This window comes from Epinephelus fuscoguttatus, linkage group LG1, assembly GCF_011397635.1.
Source record: "Epinephelus fuscoguttatus linkage group LG1, E.fuscoguttatus.final_Chr_v1".
NCBI lineage: Eukaryota > Metazoa > Chordata > Actinopteri > Perciformes > Serranidae > Epinephelus > Epinephelus fuscoguttatus.
In genome coordinates this window covers 13812932-13833920 of record NC_064752.1, presented here as the reverse complement: position 1 = coordinate 13833920, position 20989 = coordinate 13812932, and the positions used below count along the sequence as shown (strand labels likewise).

At 38.8% G+C, this 20989-nt stretch overlaps 1 protein-coding gene across 2 annotated transcripts in view; it reads right to left on the bottom strand.

Annotated features, from left to right (window-relative positions):
* The window catches only part of phc2b (polyhomeotic homolog 2b (Drosophila)), a 55666-nt gene extending 50430 nt beyond the window's left edge, over positions 1-5236 (bottom strand). For both annotated transcript variants that reach the window (XM_049563741.1, XM_049564529.1), the window contains exon 1: positions 5099-5236. The gene's annotated coding sequence lies outside the window, so the exon portion shown is untranslated. The remainder of the gene's footprint in view (positions 1-5098) is intronic.
* Between the last annotated feature and the right edge of the window lie 15753 nt (positions 5237-20989).

The window sequence follows — 20989 nt, the reverse complement described above, 5'->3', positions numbered from 1 at the left end:
TTCAGAGGAATAAGGGGTTAACAGAAAAAGCACATGCCGTACCTACACAAGGCCGTTACCAGATAAAACAAAACGTAATGTTATTTGCCTGGTCAGGCATCTCATCCTGCTAACTTCTCGATACAGCAACATTAGCTACTCTATTTTAACATTGTCAGGCTGAGAAAATGTGCACGCAGGCTGAAATTCAAACATGCTGATCTATCGCGAGATGCAGTGACTTAAGTCCGCCATGATACGATTTCAATTCAAATCAATTCAGGGGCCTGTGATTGATATGAGACGATATCAGTAAATATCCTCTTTGTCTTTTTCTTGACTGCTTACCATTATCTGCCTGGCGCTGGACCGCTAGCACTGTTTTAATGACTGGTAAGGAGGTGCGCTTGGATGGAAATGGTAACAGATGTGCCATGGGAGTGTCAAACTTAAGCTCCCTCTCAATGATGGAGATATGTATTACTGTTTTCACTTTGCATCGATAAATCAATCCAGATCAATGTAACAGTACACCCCCGATGTCAATGTTATTATTTTAATGTTAACGCAAACAAAAAGTAATTTTATTACTGGTGTTCAGTATAAACCGTTGTGAAATTATTTCAGTGCGTGCATCAGTCCTTTTCAGCACATTTAAAAAATACACTGATACCAATTATCATGGTAATTTTGGTCTCTATAAATGTAATATAATATCAATAATATAGTTTCATTAATTAGAAACATTTCAAATCATCCAAATAATAACAGAGAAGCCTCTAGGTCATTAGAGAGTCATGACTGTGTTGCTTGGGGAAACTAATTATGCAAGAGTTTTTTCAATATTACCTTTCAATGGACAAGATGACTGTACCCAAAATGAGAAAGTCTTGTTGTTTTACAAGGTTAAAGTGAAGGTGCTCAGTTCTTTTTCCCTTTCGAAAAGCTTTCTTTTCATTTGCATAAACATTATGCTCATAACAAATATGCCACATCCTGTTACAACCTTGATCGCTGCATAAACTGTTAAAAGACATTAAAGCAGATGCAAAGGTCAACTTAATAATCCATAGGTAATGCTATACTGGGTCAGTGGGTCTGAGTGGTCTTTGACCTGATGTGACATTTTGTAAGATGTGTTGTACGACAAGGTTTATGTCAATAACCGCAGCAAACATATTCCACTGACACTTGTCCATATCAATAAGTGGATGGTCCTTTCAGCTGATCCTGATTAGTTTCTATTTTAATGTTTTACTTCTAGCACTCGACTCTCCACCAACAGATTCAGCTGTGTTGCTTTGTGCAGATGACAAAAAAAAAACCCTGCTTTGTCGTGCGTCTTTTGACTACTAACACTTCAGTTTCCAAGTGTCTGCAATCACTTGATGTGATGAGCACAGATTTCCTCACCGCAAGAGTAAAAAAACATGAGACACTTGTTCATTTGTTCTTGCATTTTTCCAGCAGGTGGATCTTTAAAGAGCTTTCTGTATCATGTCGACTGTCAGTGGGTGTCATCGAGTTTTTTTTTAATGCAATGCAGGTCAACTCTGCTCCTTCAGCCATCACAACAGTTTTAAATCACTGCACAGTTGGATGCCGACTTCACCCTTTCAAACCTGGCTAGTAATTGTCACATTTAATACATAAATAGTCTAAAAACTTGTAAATCAGCCATCCATCTTTGAAACAAGTACAAAAAAACAATGATTTCCTGATGCACACCTCCTGACAACTTGAATGCCACTACACAAGGAAACGCTGGCTGGTTGCTGTGACTGCTACTGACACCTTGCACCTACAGGAGCACATCTGATGATCTCGCCGACAAAAGCATTCCCACAGGTATGCTGTGTTTGCACAAGATCAGTAAAGATCAATGCAACTATTTCTGTTAAACACACCAAGCCTCTGTGATGACGATCATGCTGATCTCTATTAGATGTGGTGCAGACGAAGCACTGGAGCCAAATTACATGCAAATTTGTCGAAACAAAATGTTCGAATGACCCATGGCTCTCATCCTCTCGTGAAACAAACAAATCATTCTTCTAATGACACTCAGATAAGCAGCACGAGGCAGCTTACTGCATCAGACCACGAGTCACATACGAATAACTGTCTCTCGATCATTTTCCAAAGCTGTGTGATGTCAGGTTTATAAGAAGACACTCTATTCCATAATAACAGCTTGCCATGCTTTTAAGCTGATAAAGCATCCCCCTGCAATTAACCCCAGTGACCTTGAGGAAAAACTATGTGCCTCTTCACGGAGCCTGCTGCTGCTTTTCATTTTTGAAATAAGCAAATTATTGGGCAAGATCTGACCCTCTTGAGAGTGCACATAATATGAGGAGGAGGTGTGTACCGCAGGCAGCTCCTGTAGGTACTCAGGAGTCTGGTGCTGAGGCACCCATGGCCTTAAGTGACCTTATTTGAAAAAGCAGTGATGTTGTCCAGTAAAGCTAAACACAAGAGCTAAACCTGTGTCCACTCAGCAGATTTATACAGAGATTCAAAGCGTGTCATTGTGCACCACCTTGTAAAGTGGCTGTATGACCTAACTAGCTGTAGGACTTGCATGCTAAATATGCACACAATGACTTTTAAACCAAGGCCATTGTTCAGTGGGTTAACAACAACACACTCCGCCGATTAAGAATCCAACCTTCTGAGAAACAGATAACCTTTAGAATAAAAGATAAAAAAGCTGCTGCAGCATATGTGCATGCATCCGCTCATCACCCCTTTTTGCATGAGCAGCTGTCCTCTGGCTCATGACCAATCTTTCCACAAAATCTTGGGCAAGTCCACAAATCCATTCGGAAGTTATGTGCCCCCAACTCCTCAGCCAACTGGCATAAACACGAACACAGAACCAGCCAGCTGACAGAGCGGCCTGTAGCTGCTAGCTGCAGCTAAAAAAAAAAGGATGCAGGTGGAAGCTGTGGCGACATGCCCTGACCAGAGTGTGCTTGTAGTTGTATAAGTAAATGGCTTTGTGGCTCAACTGTAAGACTTCAAACAGCCTCTTATGTACTGTTCTAGCATCCACATGTGATGATGTGTGAATGAGGTAAATGTATAGCACCTTGCTAGTCTTCTGACCAGCCAAATGCTTTTAACCTACATGTCACAATCAATGTGGTCTTGCTCGGTGTCACACTACACCCACAATTTGGCGCTTCTTGCCCAAGAATAAGTTCGACATGCGGACTGGAGGAGCCGATTTTCCGATTAGTGGGTAGTCAGCTCTACCTCCTGAGCCACAGCCTCCCCTGTAGCTAGGCAAGTGTGGGACACTGACTGAGTGTTTTGGGTTTTATTTTGCTTTCTCTCTCTCAGTACCAGCAGCCTGGCTGTATGTAGCAGCTGTAGATCACTGTGGTGAAAGTTGCTCAAGCTTCACATTTTGCACTACTTATTCTCTTTTTAATTACTCTGTATTTATTTGACTTGGTTTGTAGTGGTTGGGTTTTCAATTTAACAACGAGGTGGTTGTTTTGACTGATGAACCTAATGTTACAGTGATCATGTGAAAATCTCTGCACAGATTATAGATACACTTTTAATGTAGAGGTTCGTGTCTTGGGCAGTCCTTAAGGTTTTACTTGGAGGCTGCCCCCTGAAAGTCAGAGATTTGACTCATCAGTCGAAGACACATCAGTCAACTAAGATTCCTTTAAAGTCGAGCAGTCATTGTGCAGCATACTTCTGGTGAAGTTTCGATCCCCAGATTTAGCTGCAGAGTGAGCGCTCCTCGCTTTCACACTTCTCTTCCGTACAGGCAGCTGCAGACATGGAGGCAGCTTCCCACAGAAAGACAGGCTTTGTCACATCAGGCTTCAAGATAATGTTATCATCTGCTTTATGTGTAGGAGTGGCAAATTAACAGCTCACAGCAACTTAATATGATCCACTCTCTGGCTCTTGCTCGACCTCTAGAGTCAACAAAAAACAATGTTGCATATTTGTGATCCGTCGTTAACGTAGTTAGCTTGTTTACTGTATCACCTGAATGTCACTGTCACATTGAACATCCTGCTGAGCCGAATACTACTTCAAATGAGCGTAATGAACAGCCAAATGTGATTCAGCTGACCTAAAAAGTCAGGTACAACCCTAAAATGGTTAGTCAGTTAACTGATTAATCAGTCAACAGGTAATCAAATTGGCAACTGCTTTGATAAGTCTTTTATCAGACAAAATACCATGTTTTTTCTTCTTTTCTTTGATGTATACTTCAGTTAACATGATATTTTGAAGTCAGACTATTGGCTGGGCAAAACACACAGTGTCAGTATGTTGTCCTGGATTCTGGGATTTATGATAATGAACAAATTATTACAGCAAAATAAAAAGACAGCTTAATGCATTATGGAAACAACTGTTAGTTGCAGCTATTGACTGTATAGATGCAGCCCATGTACAGTACATACAGTTGCAAACACACACATGACCACACACATGGTGTCTAAACACAGACACACTGGCTTGAGGAATATATAGCTGTGATGTTATTTTAACTACACTCAGGACAGTGGAAGGCCATGGTCACACTGTGACAGCTCTGATGGAGCATGGGAGCTAACCTGATGACCTACACTTGTCAGAATAACTCCTCCTCTGGGCCAAAGGTCATGACCTATGGCACCAAAGTCCCCCAAGGAAAGCACCTGGCTAACTTTAGCCAACACTTTTAAAGTGATTCAGCAAAGCTAACACTAGAGAGGCCGATGAAGTGATGCTATTGCTGGCTAAAATAATAAATTCTGATATTCATTCATAGCTAATTTTCTCTGATAGATGGCACTGAATACCGTTACAACGTTACGTTAGCTAACGTTAGCGCTATCGTTACTTGGGTTGATGTTCGTCATCACACTGCTGTGTTAAACTATAAGGAGGCTAAAGTTAGCCGTTAGAGACGGTTAGCAAGTAAGCTAAAGACAAACCTCTTTCCCTGCTGCTGTTTTGGGGCCCCGGGAAGACGTTAGCTACTGCGACCGATTAACCTCACGCGTTCCGACACACACACACACACAAACACACACTGACCCCGTCGGGCCACCGTGACACCCCGAGCCAGGAGATCCGAGCGTGATGTCGCACTTACCGTTACCGTGAAAGCCTCGTAGCCTCGCGGATCTCTCTGGCCGCTGTCCCGGGCTGTTTTTCCTGATATTCTACACCATTTCTGGATGTATCCGACAGGCTCGGAGCAGAGCAGCGGCAGCAAGAGAGCAGAGCAGGGGTGGGTGGGCCACAGCAACTCTTTTCATTTGCATTCCAAACTGGCAACGTGACGCGGAGCTGGCCAATGAGCGTGGAGTATGACTTTAACCCCGCCCCTTCTGCTGCCAATCAACAGCCCCCGACACCCCCCTCCCCTCTTGTGCGCCTGTCAGGTGGCGACCGCTGTCCTGATCTCCATGGTAACAAAGGGATTTAACCCTTGCACTGTGATCTATTTGCACTGTAGCGTCAATAAAACTTGAGAGGCAGAAGAAGGATTCACATCCATCACCTGAAGATAAAACTAATCTTATCCTAAACCTACAGTAGCACTGGTACAACACTGTGTGAATGATGCTCTTCATACTTAAATTCAATTCAATGCAATTTTATTTATAAAGCCCAATATCACAAATCACAATTTGCCTCACAGGGCTTTACAGCATACGACATCCCTCTGTCCTTATGACCCTCACAGCGGATAAGGAAAAACTCCCCAAAAAAACCCTTTAACGGGGAAAAAAAACGGTAGAAACCTCAGGAAGAGCAACTGAGGAGGGATCCCTCTTCCAGGACGGACAGACGTGCAATAGATGTCGTACAGAACAGATCAGCATAACAAATTAACAGTAATCCACATGACACAATGAGACAGAGAAAGAGAGAGAGAGAGAGAGAGATGCAGGTAATGACAGTAGCTTACAACAACATTATTCAAAGTAATAATATTATAGTTCTGGCTACTGTGGTACAATATGTTGAAAGTATGTATTAATATCTGGCAGTATACAAGTGTGACAATAGTCATATGTGTATAATAACAGTAGAAGTATGACTAATGACTAATGACGGCAGCAGCACAACCACACACGTCACGCTGTCCAGGCACCGCTGCGATATGAGTTAATCTGAGAGACAGTGGAGCACAAAGGCTCCGGAGAAGAAGCCGAGTTAGTGACATCCAGAATGGCCGAGCTAGCAAGATGCAGTAATAGAATACGAGAGAGAGAGAGAGAGAAGGAGAGAAGGTGCCCGGTGTATTATAGAGGGGTCCTCCGGCAGACTAGGCCTAAGTCAGCCTAACTAGGGGCTGGTACAGGGCAAGCCTGAGCCAGCCCTAACTATAAGCTTTATCAAAGAGCAAAGTCTTAAGTCTAGTCTTAAATGTGGAGACGGTGTCTGCCTCCCGGACCGTAACAGGAAGATGATTCCACAGGAGAGGAGCCTGATAGCTGAAGGCTCTGGCTCCTGATATACTTTTGGAGACTTTAGGGACCACGAGTAACCCTGCGTTCTCAGTGCGCAGTGTTCTGGTGGGATAATATGGCACTATGAGCTCTCTAAGATATGACGGAGCTTGACCATTTAGAGCTTTATAAGTTAACAGTAGGATTTTAAATTCAATTCTGGATTTTACAGGGAGCCAGTGCAGAGAAGCTAAAACAGGAGAAATATGATCGCGTTTCTTAGTTCCTGTTAGTACACGTGCTGCTGCATTCTGAATTAGCTGGAGAGTTTTTAAGGACTTACTAGAGCTACCTGATAATAGAGAGTTACAATAATCCAGCCTTGAGGTAAAAAAGCGTGGACCAATTTTTCTGCATCTTTTCGGGTCAGGATAGGCCTAATTTTCGCAATTACTTAAATACTTAAATAAAAGTATGTATAAGGGACTGTTTGTTACTTCAGAGGGGGGACGGGATGGTGCATGTCAAATAATTTTTACAGATATTTTAAGGGGCCTTTTGCCTTTATTTGATAAGACAGCTATAGGGTGAAAGTGGGAGAAAGAAAGGGGAAATGACATCCAGCAAAGGGCTGTAGGTTGGAACTGAATCCATAGCCACTGTGGCAAGGACACACCCTTTGAATATGAGGTACGTACTCTACCAGGTGAGCTAAGATGGCACCCTGTCAAATATTTTTTTTACGCAGTGGTGAGGGCCTTATGTTTTTTATTTTTTGGCTCAGAGGAGGGGCATACGCATTTAGTTGGTACTATTTTGTATTTATTTTACTGATACAGATTTTTTAAGAAAACATGACTTCCAAACACCACACATTTTTAGAAGGCATGCTTTTTTAAAAAGTCGCCAAAATTGCACCAAATATCATAGCCAGACACTGTAAAAACATAAATTATCAATGGATTTTAATATTTCTGATGGTCCTTGATTTCATCATGTGCAATGAATGTTTCCTTGAAATAAATAAATAAATAAAAACATGACCAAATCAGACTTTCAAATAGTGATATTTCATCAAATCTATGTGTCACTTTAAAAAGAATGTGTCAAAATAAATCATTTGCATGAACTAACCAGCATGCATGACTAGAGTGAACTAGGGCTTTTTTCAACTCCGGGATTTTGTCGTCAACTTTTAACTTTAAAATTCTTGTCTTAAAAATCTAATCACTAATTTATGGCTAAGCATGCAGGCCATGCATTTTCTGCTGGTTACACAAGGACAAATATTTGTAGCTTCAGGGGGTCAAAATATTATAGTACAAAAACAAAATAAAAAAACAAAACAATTAAGTCACACCCCAGCCATCCTCCTCCTCTGATAAGTAAAGAACAGTCCCTAAGTAAGTACAGCGAAACTAACTTAAAGGGACAGTTCACCCCAAAATCTAAAATACATACTTTCCCTCTTACCTTTAGCGCTAGTAATCAATCTAGATCATTTTGGTGTGAGTTGCAGAGTGTCTGAGATATCAGCTATACAGATGTCTGCCTTCTCTTGAATATAATGGAACTAGATGGCACCCAGCTTGTGGTGCTCAAAGCGCCAAAAATACATTTTAAAAACTCAACAGCAATGTCTCTTTCCAGAAATCATGACAAAGCATTGTGAGTGGTTTCATATAGGAACTCTGTTCTGTCAGCTGAACAACACCCACTAATGTATCACTGTGCAGGAGGAAGTGTGCCTCTCTGTAGATTATCTCTAAGATTAGATAAAACTTAATTAATAATAACAGACATGCTGTGCAGCAGTTGCAATACAAGGGGGAATAATGCAAATATAACGTGTAAACATAAAAGTCCAACATCCAAAATATAGACAATATATAGTATGCCAAAATCAGGGCAATAGTATGGATAATAAAAATTTAAGGTCATCATTATTACAATAGGTTAATGATAGGAATCAGTCTAGGTGGGCTGAATATAAATATGTATGTACAGTATCAGATCAGATCAGTTAAGTGTAAGAGTACATGAATGTTTATGACTATGTCCCAAAATTAAAAGTAAAAGCACTCATTCTGTCAACTCAGTCAACAGTTGTTTCCATCTTTGTGATGAAGCATTTTCCAGCTGATTCAAGAGGGTTTTTAAATAGTTTATTTATCCTAAGAAGTAGGAGTATCTTCTCATCCCATAAAGGAACGCTTCATCCTTCAGTTTATCAGAAAAAGTCAAATTCACAATCACCACTTTTAGAGAAACATGGTTTACATTGGATGGGAAGGGTGTGGAAACGGTAATCTGAAAAATAAACAGTAATCAAAGCCAGGGTTGTAGCACCAAACTCTGAGCCCTGTGCATGAGCAGTCCCTGTGGGCCCTCCACCCTTCCTCTCCTGATACATGTCTCTCTCACACATGGATGGGTTACTGAAGAGGCCTACTGGGCACAGGCCCAAGGGCCCGAAGTGTCAGGGGCCCCTTGGCCTTCACTTGCAAAAGTCAAATTAACCAAGAAGAAACACAATATGAGGACAAAAAGACACAAACCCACACAAAGATGCAGTCTTTGCCTTGCTCCGATGTAGGAGAGGTGGTAGGGCCTTATGTATATCTGTGCTCAGGGGCCCGTTGTCTCGTAATCCGCCCGTGCTCTAATGAATATTTTGAAGTTTTGTTTTATGAAGTCAGCTTTCCCTTCCTGTCCTTTCTTTCGAGGTTTTCTTGGAATCCAGATTTTTGTTTGTTGAGGAAAGACATGACATCAGCAGCATAGGCACTTTCACTTTAGCTCTGACTTTTTAAATTCAGGTCTGAAACTCTTCCTTTTTACGCTTCATGCTGCTGCAACTCCTTTAAAATGTTGAATCTTAATTGATTTTATGACTTATGGTTTTACAATTCTATGATTTTACGTTGTCATGATTTTATCACTATTTATGATTTATTTTATCTTAGGATTTCTTTATGGTTTTAAGATTTATGGTTTTGATTCAGTTCATCCTTGTTTAAAACTGTTTTTAAATGTCCTTTTACACTGACTTGCCTTGTATGGTCATTGTGTCTATTTTCATGTGAAGCAATCAGTGCTTATAATTCAGCCAATTTTAATTTAGTTATGGCACTAATTACTTAGACACACACAAAAAAAACACTGTCAGTCCGAGTCAGTCCCACTTTTCCCTCCACTACGACACCTCTGCCCAATGCGGTCAGACAAATAGGGGAAGATAAAAAACAACATTTGCTTCTGAGATGTAGTGGATTAGAAGTATAAAGTGGTGTTAAATGGAAACATTCAAGTAATATACCTTGAACATGTGCTTAAGCACTTGAGTAAATACACTTCCATCATTGCTGAAGTGGTTTTCGGCTCATATGGGTACTTAATGGTGTTTCAGGTCCAGATCAAGGTCTTAGAGATACGTGACACTTCATTGCTCCACTGGAAAACTGCCTTTATTGTGTCTCCACCAGGAAGGTCAAAGGTCAGGATCAGCACCCAAAAACAAAACAGCACCTCTTGCTGGGTGATGTTCAGGGTTTGTTAAAGAGCACTTCAGCAGGTCAGAAAAAGCTTTTATATTCTGTCACCTTCACAAGTGTTATACTTATTTAAGGTACGATGAGCTCAGCTCCTGCATTGTGACAGGTTCCCCTGCTCACTACAACACACAATAAGAATTTACAGGAATTCTCTCAATATACAAGATTCAGTGTGCAGTCAAGCCATGTTGCCTCAAAATTAAAAAAAAAAATAAAAATTGTTGTTTATGTGGCAAAACAATCTCAACTCAAAATTTGTTTAATGGCTTTTGCAGAAATTTCCCTCACCATTGCAAAATGGAAGTGGCTCATGTATCGTCATTTACTAATTTTTTTAGGTTTTTTTTTTTTTTAGATGAAATTTAATTTTAAATATATTAAGTTGGATCTTTTTTGTTTAAATGTATTTATTATTTCATTTCATTTCATTTCATTTCATTTCATTTCATTTCATTTCATTCTATTCTATTCTATTCTATTCTATTCTATTCTATTCTATTTCATTTTATTTTATTTTACTTTAGTTTATTTTATTTCATATTATTTTGTTTTATTTTGTTTTATTTCATTTTATTGTATTCTATTCTATGTTATTTTGTTTTATTTCATTTTATTTTATAAGTCTGGAACTTTCTTTTTAATTATTTGTCTATTTATTTTGGTGTTATTTTACTCTCTTGAGGAGAATGATGACAATGAGCCCATTATTAACTGGATTCTCTCCATGGTGATTGGTCTAAAATTAAACTGTAAATCTTGTGGGTCCCATGATAAATATTAAGATGGACTGGTCATATTAAACACAACAAAGACCTCTGTCTTTACATCTTATAGTTCTGTTGAAAATTAATCTCTTGTTTCTGTGGTTGTCTTCACCATCTCACATTAATCCATCATCCCCTCGGCAGTATTCAAACTGTGCTGGACAACGCTGTGCGAGCTCTGATTCCACACTGTGTATCCACATGGAAACGACCGAGCACGGTAATAAAATGGACAGCAATGAATTGCTAATGTTCCAGTGAGTCGCTATTGTGTGGCCTGCAATATGAGGAGGGAGTGCATTCATCTGCCTGCAAATACTGAATAATTTATCAGAATATGACTTATTTGGTTGGCCCTTGAGTTAATTATCTGCTCTTTCATAGCTCCCTTGATACCTCGCTCACAGCATCAGCATGAACGCAGCATCATTCCAGTAACTTAGTTAATCCCCAAAGACACGTTATAAAGGCTCGCAGCCGGGCAGACTGTGATATTAATGTTGCTGCAGAGGGAACAGTGGACTCTGCCGGGCTGGAACATACCTTCAAAGTGATGTTTATACAGTGTAATGGACCAGATGTAATGTTGCGTAGATAATACATGAGAATCCTTATGGAATATTTATGTGGGCTCCCGTTCAGCTTGGTTGATCCTCCATTTCAGCGAGGTCAGGGGTGGGGTGGCTCAAAGTGTCCGTGTCTCCACAGTGCTGCTCACTAATTTTAAGCACAACACTGTAAGATGGAGAATAAACCTCATCACAGTGGACTGCACATTAACAGGGAAGAGGTGAAGAGGGTAGCAAGCTTTAAGTTCCTGGGGGTGCACATAGCTGACAACCTGACCTGGAGTCTGAACACCTTCCATATCATCAAAAGAGCCCAGCAAAGGATGTTCTCTCTGAGGACCCTGACATGTAACAGGCTTCCTCAGGAACATTTGATCCGCTTTTAACACTGCACATTTGAGAGCATAATAACATACTGCTGTACGTTTTGATTCTCCAGCTGCACTGCAGCTGAAAGAAAAGACCTGGAGTGGGTTGTCAAGATGGCTGAGAGGATCATCAGCTTCCCTACATCTTTGTGATATCCACTCAGGCCGTCTTCTCACACAGGCCACAAATATAAGGTCGGTCCCCTCACACCATTGTCACCTCCTCTTCATTAACCTTCTCTTGGGCAGACAGGGAACCCCCATCACAAACACAAACAGGCTGCGGAGCTGAGGACAGACGTCAGAGCTAAATGGTTTGGATTGCTGGTAAATGAATTGCTCCAACAAAGTGTTGTTGTATATAACCCAGTGAAAATAAAGGATCTATCTATGTATCTCTATCTATTGGTGGTGGATGCCCAGATATTCATTTACACAAATGCACTGAAATCCTTTCAGTATTTATTCATTTTAAACCAAACCTACACACAAAAAAAGAGATGTTTTGTCACTTAAATTAGTGGTGCTTGTGCTTTAATATCTCAGTGATTCAAAACACACTGAATATGTTTTATCATATCAATCCTCTCAGCCTCTCTGGTCATGTGGTAGCTGTCTGCTGACCATCTCTAGAGTCAAAACGAAACATGAAGAAACATTAAGTTGCCCTTATATGGTGCGTACAATACTGAGCTATTAAAATAATACTTACTGACAGATTCATATGTTTATACATCATATTTTCATGTTAAATATACATGTGGAAGGCAGAGTGAATCCTTAAGTTTAACTGTATCTGTGGATACTGGCATGTCTGATGTCTGAAATCCGCTCCTCGCAGACAGCTCCTCGCAAAAGTCAAAATATGTTGGATGCATGTTAATGTGTATTTTTTCCACATATTTTAATTCATGGAGAAAAAAAACCTTTCAATAAAATTAACTAAATAATGTGGTGCCCCCCTGCTGTAACTCTGAAGACCCCCTGGAGGTTGCAGACCCCCTGTTGAGGACTCAGGATTTAGTCAGATCTTTATTTTCCATACAGCTTTAATTATCTCTGTGAGAACACACAATGGCACAACGTCCTGCTGGTGATATATTCAGGTACTGTATGATGGTGTGATGTATTTTGATCGATAAAAAGACACCAGAAACATTGCTTTGTCTTACACAGCAAATATGTAAGGGTCATTAAGGGTTAAATTCTCAGGGAAATGTATTCAAATTGTTAGGAGAGTTCACATGGAGAAGACAGTGCTCTTTGACATCCATTTTAAATAATCTAAAGCCTTTGCTTTACTTGGACATCGTGACCTAAATTAACCTCAAAGATTCAGATTACATCTTGATCCAACTGTCTATATAGGAGACTAATCTTCCCTCTCCATCACGATTTGCTCCACGTATAGAAACGACAATAAGTCTATGTTAATTCAATATCATGTTAAATATAGTTTAGTGTGGCTGTTTGAAAAGGCCTGCATGTGCTAACAGAAGTAAGCTGCTGGAGCTTCACTGAGTCGCTTTGCTTAAGTTGAGGAAAAACCCCATGACGAGCAGCTCTTATCTGAGACAGATAATGGCTTCATTTCAGTTTGAATCACGTGATGGGAGACATGGAAGAGGACCCATTGAGAGAACAGTGAACTGTCTGTGTGTGTGAACAGAAATGACTGCAGTTGGGATGCAGTCATCATTTAAGGACAGTTATTACACGACATGGATTTTTGTTGCAGAAAATGCTGCTGCTGAAAGCCCTCCATGAAACCGAGATAGGCGTCATTTTTATGTTTGTCCTTTATATGGCTTATACATGAGATAGGCAAACTTACAAAAATGTCCTGAGCGCAGTGAAAGAGTGGTTTTGTGACAACATGAAACAAACATCTCATGCATGTTGACATGAATGTCACACAAGAAATGGTACTTCCAATTTCCTCTTTTTTTTTTTTCTCTTTAAAGCCAAACAAATCAATGCAACAAAAGCAGAAGGTGTAAGATATATTTAGCAGTGAAACAGAAACTGTGCTCACACTGACGGTGTCATGACTGGAAACATAATGATCATGAGAGTTAAAAGATGTTCAGTGTGTGGTGGGGAAGAGTAAGTTTTCCTAGAAGTAGATAGACAAGTGATTGGTATTAGATTCAGGACTGAGATTGGTTATTGTTGTTTTTTTTTTTTAAAGTTTTGTTTTCTCCTTAAATTAAAGTATGTATGAGTCCAACATATTTTAACTTTTACAAGAGGCTATCTTTGTGAAAGTGTATTTCAGACATCAGACATCTCTTCCACATGTATGTTTACCTTTAAAATATGATGTAAAATATATAAATCTGTCAATAAGTATTATTTTAGTAGCTTAGTATTGTACACACTGTAAAAAGGTAAGTTTATACAACATGATATTCACGGTCCAGTTTAATGTATAACTCAGTTTTATACAGTTTATGTCTCTCTTTCAGCTTAAGGGCTCTGTTAGAGTCATTTCTACTAAGTCCTAGTTTCCTATTATTTTTTGATCACTCTAACGCACCACCTGACCTGGCATCTCGTGAACGTTTAACTAAAGACAGGTGTGCTGAAGTGAGCCACAGGGTTACCGTCTGCGTATTTGGTTAATCTTGGTTTTATTGTTTGATGACGTCATTTAATACCCAGTTGATTAGAGCTTTGTTTTTGTAAAGGCCTGTTTATTTGGGAAATGTTTGCTGGGGAGATTTTTTGTTTTCATTTTTTTAACGCAACAGTCAAGACAAGTCAGTTCACAGTGTCATCCTGTAAATTAGCTGAAGCACCCTGGATCACCAAACAGTGAGTAAAACTAAACCAAAGACAATGAGGTCATCCTATCTCATGTTGTGGCATCTGTAGACGGCAATTTTTTTTTTTTTTTTTTTAACTCATTTGAAAGCCGCAATAACATTGAAGACCCCTGTTTAACCACAAGGGGGCACTCTGCAGTGGGCTCTTTATGATCAAGTACAAGCATTTGCGGTGAGAGCAAACACATTTGTCTACACACTATTTAATTCTCTATTTTCCTCACAGACTTTTCCTTTTTGGATTCAGAATCCACAGCAGGCCTATAGGGAAACATGAGACTAGTATAGGCTGCACATTTTTAATACAATTCAATTAAGTTTAATTCAATTCAACTGTATTTATAAAGCCCAATATCACAAATCACAATTTGCCTCAGAGGGTTTCACAGCATACCACATCCCTCTGTCCTTTGGACTGTCAGAGCAGAAAACTCCCCCACAGAAACCCTTTACTGGGGTAAAAATGGTAGAAACTTCAGGAAGAATAACTGAGGAGGGATCCCTCTTCCAGGACGGACAGACATACAATAGATGTCATGTGTACAGAGCAGATCAACATAATAATATTACAATACAAAATGATAGGGAGAGAGTGACAGAGAGAAAGAGAGACACAGGAACAACAATAATAACAATAATGATAGAAATATGAATCACAACAATAATAGTAGTAGCTGATGATAGTATATATGTTATATGTATATAGATTCAAGGTTCAATACTTTATTGCCATGTTAACATGTCGATAGCAATTTGTTTCAGCGGAACTTCAGGCAATGACAAAGAAACACTCACTCAATATGTTACGCAATAAAATAAATACATAAAAATAAGGTAAAATCCAGACCATAATAAGGTATAAATACTAAAATAATAAAATGATACTAAGGCACCTGTAGGGGGATTAGCAGCAACAATACAGTATAAAGTGCACAATAAAAATGGTGTGCCATGGGATTTTTTTGATAATTATTATTGCAATAATATTCAACTTGACCTAAACAAAAAGTTATGAATGAATATTTAATTGTATCAGTATGTTGTGGGCACCCATTCCCTAATAAAGAGGCAAACTCTAGCTAAAAAATGTGATTTAGTGTAATTAAATTTAATTTTAAAAACCTTTACAGGAGGACCTGTTTGTTGCCGTTCAGGTGTAGGACTTATAAGTGTGTGACACATCAAAAGCCCTGATTGGCAGCCAGTGTGAGGGATGATATCCTTTAAAAGGAGAAAGCCGTGAGTGTGACAATGGATCGCTTTATTGTACGGAGAAAGTTACAACAAAGCACCAGCAAAGACGACCTACCACTGAAAGAAGACAGTATCACAAAAGCTACCTGTCATATTTTTTTATTATTTTATTGTCTTATGCAGTAACATACATAAGATAAATGATAGCCAATGATGAGAGAGACACAGAAGAGAAGAGGCTCAGTGTGTCACAGGAAGTCCAGTGGCAGACTCGGCCTACATCAGTTCAGTCAGTACAACTGGACTTCTGGACTTCTGGTAGTATGACTTCTTATTATAACGCATACTGTATCACACATACTGTAATTAAAATTCAGTGTAACAATTCGTCACTGAGATCTTTGGCCCAGATGACGCCGCATGACTCATTGGAGCCCCTGATGGTTCACTTTTATGCTTGTGCCTTGTTCAAACATTGAAACAGAGAGGATGGATCTTTTATGATACAACTCAGCAGATCTGCCAGATCTCCACCATACTGGCCTTTTCATAGTGACTGTTTATGTGTGCTAATCACTTGTATACAGTACATCATCAGACAGTTATCACCTCAAACGTGAAGTAAACTTCGAGGTTGAAAAATCTACTTTTACCTCCAACTTCGCACAACTACACAGAGACCTACAAGACTTAAGAAACTCTGTGCTGAAGTTATTGGTATGTTTATTTTGCAGCGTGGAATATCAACCACAGACTGAGGCGACAGTTGAGTGAGTCACAATAATGACTGGAAGTAATCAGCACTGACATTACACTCATTATAAACCAACATACCCCATATTGTCCAGCGCCAACTCCCTAATCCAAAGCAAACATCGAGGCACTGACTCATTAAAGGCGAAGGGCGTGTTCTTTATTACATTTATTCATACAGGAAATGCTCGGCACACATCATCCTCACACTCAGATATTCCTCTCTCCATGCTCACACATGGCCAATCTTCAGCCGAGAAATCGTCAAAACCCTCCTGAGAAGCCGGTGATGTAACTGTTGTGTTAAAAGGCACCACAGTGAACTCTGAGAAAAGGAATCAGTGGTTTCCTTACTTAAGTCTGCAACTTCCCTTTTCTAATATTGTTCCCTTTAAGTCCTCTTCTCCTTGTGTGTATGGGTGGACGTTCCTGCAGGAAACAGTGCTCTATCTATACTAGATATTAGTCTATGCTTTAAATTATTATGTTATTGCATTTGTTGTCCACATGAGGGCGCCATCATGTTACCAGCTGACACAGGACATGCTCAGACTCACACTCACTCATTCAGGCACTCGCTCAGTTGGACAAAACTGAATTTAAAAATAAAAAATATCACAACCAAAGACAAGACATTTATTTATTTATTTTGACCAAGACCGAATTCCCTGATTCCTCTTTTAAATAGTGGAGTATGACGTCCGGGGGTCCTTGAGGGAGTTCCAGGAGGTCCCTGGAAAAATGCAGAGTAGGTTATTTTCACTATATAATTCACTATTTTCACTATATAATTCACTATCAGAGTGAGCATAGTGTGGGTAGGAGTCATAAGAGCGACTTTTCCGATCATAGGTCACTTCCTCCACAGTTATCTCTTATGTTTACTTTTGTTTTATTTTTGTTTATTCTATCGATATATATACGGAAGTTGAATTTCACAATTACAACCTCAGCACAGTGATGCTATATATTTTATTTTAAATATTTTTACATCTTAATTACTAGTGTTAAACTCTGTAGAATAGTGTATATTATATTTTTTATTTTAATGCACATTTTCATTTCTGTTTTATTTTATCTTATTTTATTTTATTGCTTTATATTTTGTTTATTTTATTCTATTTTATTGCTTTACATTTTATTTTATCTTATTTTATTTTATTGCTTTATATTTTGTTTATTTTATTCTATTATATTTTATTTTATTTTATTGCTTTACATTTTATTTTATCTTATTTTATTTTATTGCTTTATATTTTGTTTATTTTATTCTATTCTATTTTATTTTATTTTATTGCTTTACATTTTATTTTATCTTATTTTATTTTATTGCTTTATATTTTGTTTATTTTATTCTATTTTATTGCTTTACATTTTATTTTATCTTATTTTATTTTATTGCTTTATATTTTGTTTATTTTATTCTATTCTATTTTATTTTATTTTATTGCTTTACATTTTATTTTATCTTATTTTATTTTATTGCTTTATATTTTGTTTATTTTATTCTATTCTATTTTATTTTATTTTATTGCTTTACATTTTATTTTATCTTATTTTATTTTATTGCTTTATATTTTATTCTATTTTATTTTATTGCTTTAATTTTATTTTATTCTATTTTATTTTATTGCTTTACATTTTATTCTATTTTATTTTATTCTATTTCATTTTATCGCATACATTTTATTTTATTTATTGTAACGAATCACTGTTCTGATTTTGATATCTAAGATCCAAAATATTTTCAGATAGTGGTCTCTGAAGAGAAATCTCATCAAATGGAGTTCAGTGACCTGATGTGCATCAGTTTAGGGGTCTTTGACACACAAAAGGTTGAGAGCCACTGGAGAATTATCTTGTCCGTCTATAAAACAACATATTGGTGTGAGCATGATGCACTCAGAGATGCAAAGAATCAAATTTTCACATTATAAATATCAGTAAAATAAATGTTCAACCAGCAGTATAAGTCTACATTAAAGGGGAACGCCACCTAAATTCAGAATTCCACTATGTTACTTCCACGGCCTGGGAAAGTTCAGTAAATATTTGTGAACATGAGCTACTCTCTGTGAAAGCCAGACACCCGAGAAAGTCTCAAACTTATGATGTCATCAAGTATAAAGTCTGGAGGTCTGTTTTGACCTGTGTACCCATGTACTCAGAACAGCCCCCTGGGTGGTCTCAGTGTCATCTATAACATCTTTCCAAATTAATTGTCTATGGAGCAGTGCCAGACTTTGTAGTTTGTGACATCACAAATTTGAGTTTTAGCCATAGAAATAAAATGAATAGAAAGGACATTGAACTGTTTGCTGTTGTCATTTGACTAGTCAAAGTAAATGGCACTTGTTGTTAACTGTTATGTAAAAACCACTTGTCAGTGAGGCTGTAAAGGGTGTCACGAGTTTGAGAACTCTGCTTTGGCCTTTTCTACAAACCTGTTTTCCTTATTAAGCAGAGAAATACAACGGCACACCTATCCAAGCTTCTGTCTTCCACAGAAGCAAGCTTTAGCCACAGAAGTTTTCCACGGAAGTTAGCTTGATTGCCTTGTTGTAAAACACCCTTCAGTCACACTTGGCAGACACAAACGGTCTTAGTGAGTCTTGTTAGTCATCTGGTGAGTTCGTCCACTGTTCCAACAATCACCAACTCAGGTTTGGTCAAAATGAATCCTTAACTCACCAAGTTAGATGTGAAAATAGTCTGATTTACACGTTGTTTATCCCCACAGCTCTCACTCGTTCTTGGAGGCAGCTAAAGTACGTCATGTTTCAACAAATGGCAACAAAAGAAACAGAGAAATAACAGTTACGGTGATAACGTACTTCTACACTGTTCATTTGGTCGTTACTGCAAAACCCACCTCTTTTAGTTTGCAGCTTGCTGCAAGTCAGTTTGTTTATACTGAAGTTTATACAGACGTTAGCCTGCTTCAGTGGTTGCAAATCGCACTGGCAACGGTACACGTAAAAATGGCCGCCACTCTGACCATCCTGCTACGGTATGTTGATCTTAATGGAAATGTCAGTTCTTCTCTCATTCTATTTCTATGGTTTTAGCACTCTAGTTTTTAGATTTGGAAGAAAGTTGTTTATGTTTACTAATAATAATTTACTGTTTTAGACCAGTGGTTCCCAACTGCAGGGTCGTGGGTCCATTGTGAAAGAACCTCAAGTGACTCTGACACGTGTCAATGCGGAAAAAAACACACTTAATTTTGAAGTACAGTGAATTTCTGGCACAGAGCCTTTATTTTAAAGTGCTGTTTCCTGCTGTAGAGTGAGTGACGAACAGACAGCTACTTAACAGAGACAGCAAACTAACTTGACGGCATGGCCAAAGGCAAATATGATGTTAAATGTATTAAACTGTGTGGAGCTTGAGCTATTGACTGAGGACAAATCTGGACCAGTCAGGAACCACTGTTTTAGACTGTCTTAGGGCAAAGGTATAACATCTACACATTTCTGAAATGGGCGTAGCTCCTTTTTAAATCTGTTTGAATTCTGTTCTCAGTTGTCATCATCATTCAGGCTAGTAAAAGGTGTTTAAAATAGCATCCAGGAACGGGGATAATTGTTCCCCTGAAACAATGAAAATTCCTGAAGTCAAAGGCTGCGTGCGGTGGCTTCCTCTCTGGTTAGTCCTGTTGTGTTTGTTTTTATTATTTGCTTCAAAGGGACTAAACCACCACCTTGATGCCTTTTTGAACTGTTTTTTCTTCCTGCATGAAAGAGCTCGGGAATGACGACAGAGTGGCCTCTCGCATCAAAGTTTGCTTATTAGTTCAGGATTTACTCCGTTTTCTCATTGTTGTGTACTTCTCCGATTTGTCTCACTGCGTGTTTGTACAGCGGGGATGACTATTGTGAGGAAGGATATTTAGTCTGATTCAGCCCCAGCAGACATCCCCTCCCTGCTGCATCAGGCAGACTTCAAAATAAGAGGTTTAGGGATTACAGGCATCCTGTCGTTGACCTCTGTGTTTACTTAATCATGGTGCGCTTGCGCCACTATTACCAATATTTACACTTATGTATGAGTAGAGTTAAGGAGTCAGAGGGAGTGCCAATCCTATATGGAGCAAGAACATGATGGAGGAACAGGAGGATGATTACCTCCCAACTCTCACTGACCGATCATTCAACTATGAAATAACCCTTTGACCTCTCCAGTTACTGTTATAGACATGTCAGAATGAATTAAGAGTCCTCTCTGGTATCCTTGAAAGTCTTGTGGAGGATTTCCTCTGCATGCAGTGTCCGGAAGAAAATGTTTGTGTTGTACTTTCCTGCAAACCACACATATGTTACATTTGTATGTTTCAGACTGTATGTGTCATATCAACGATTTTAAAGTGACGTAGTGTATGAGGTGACTTTGTCATCAGGGAACAAAAAGGATGGTGAATGACGTCACACCTGCCAAGCTGCAGACCACTGTTCAAGACCAACAAAACGCAAAGTGTTTTTTTTTGTTTTGTTTTGTTTTGTGTTTTCAGCTGGGATAGTGCTACAAAAAGCAATTCATTTTTACCAAGAAGGCA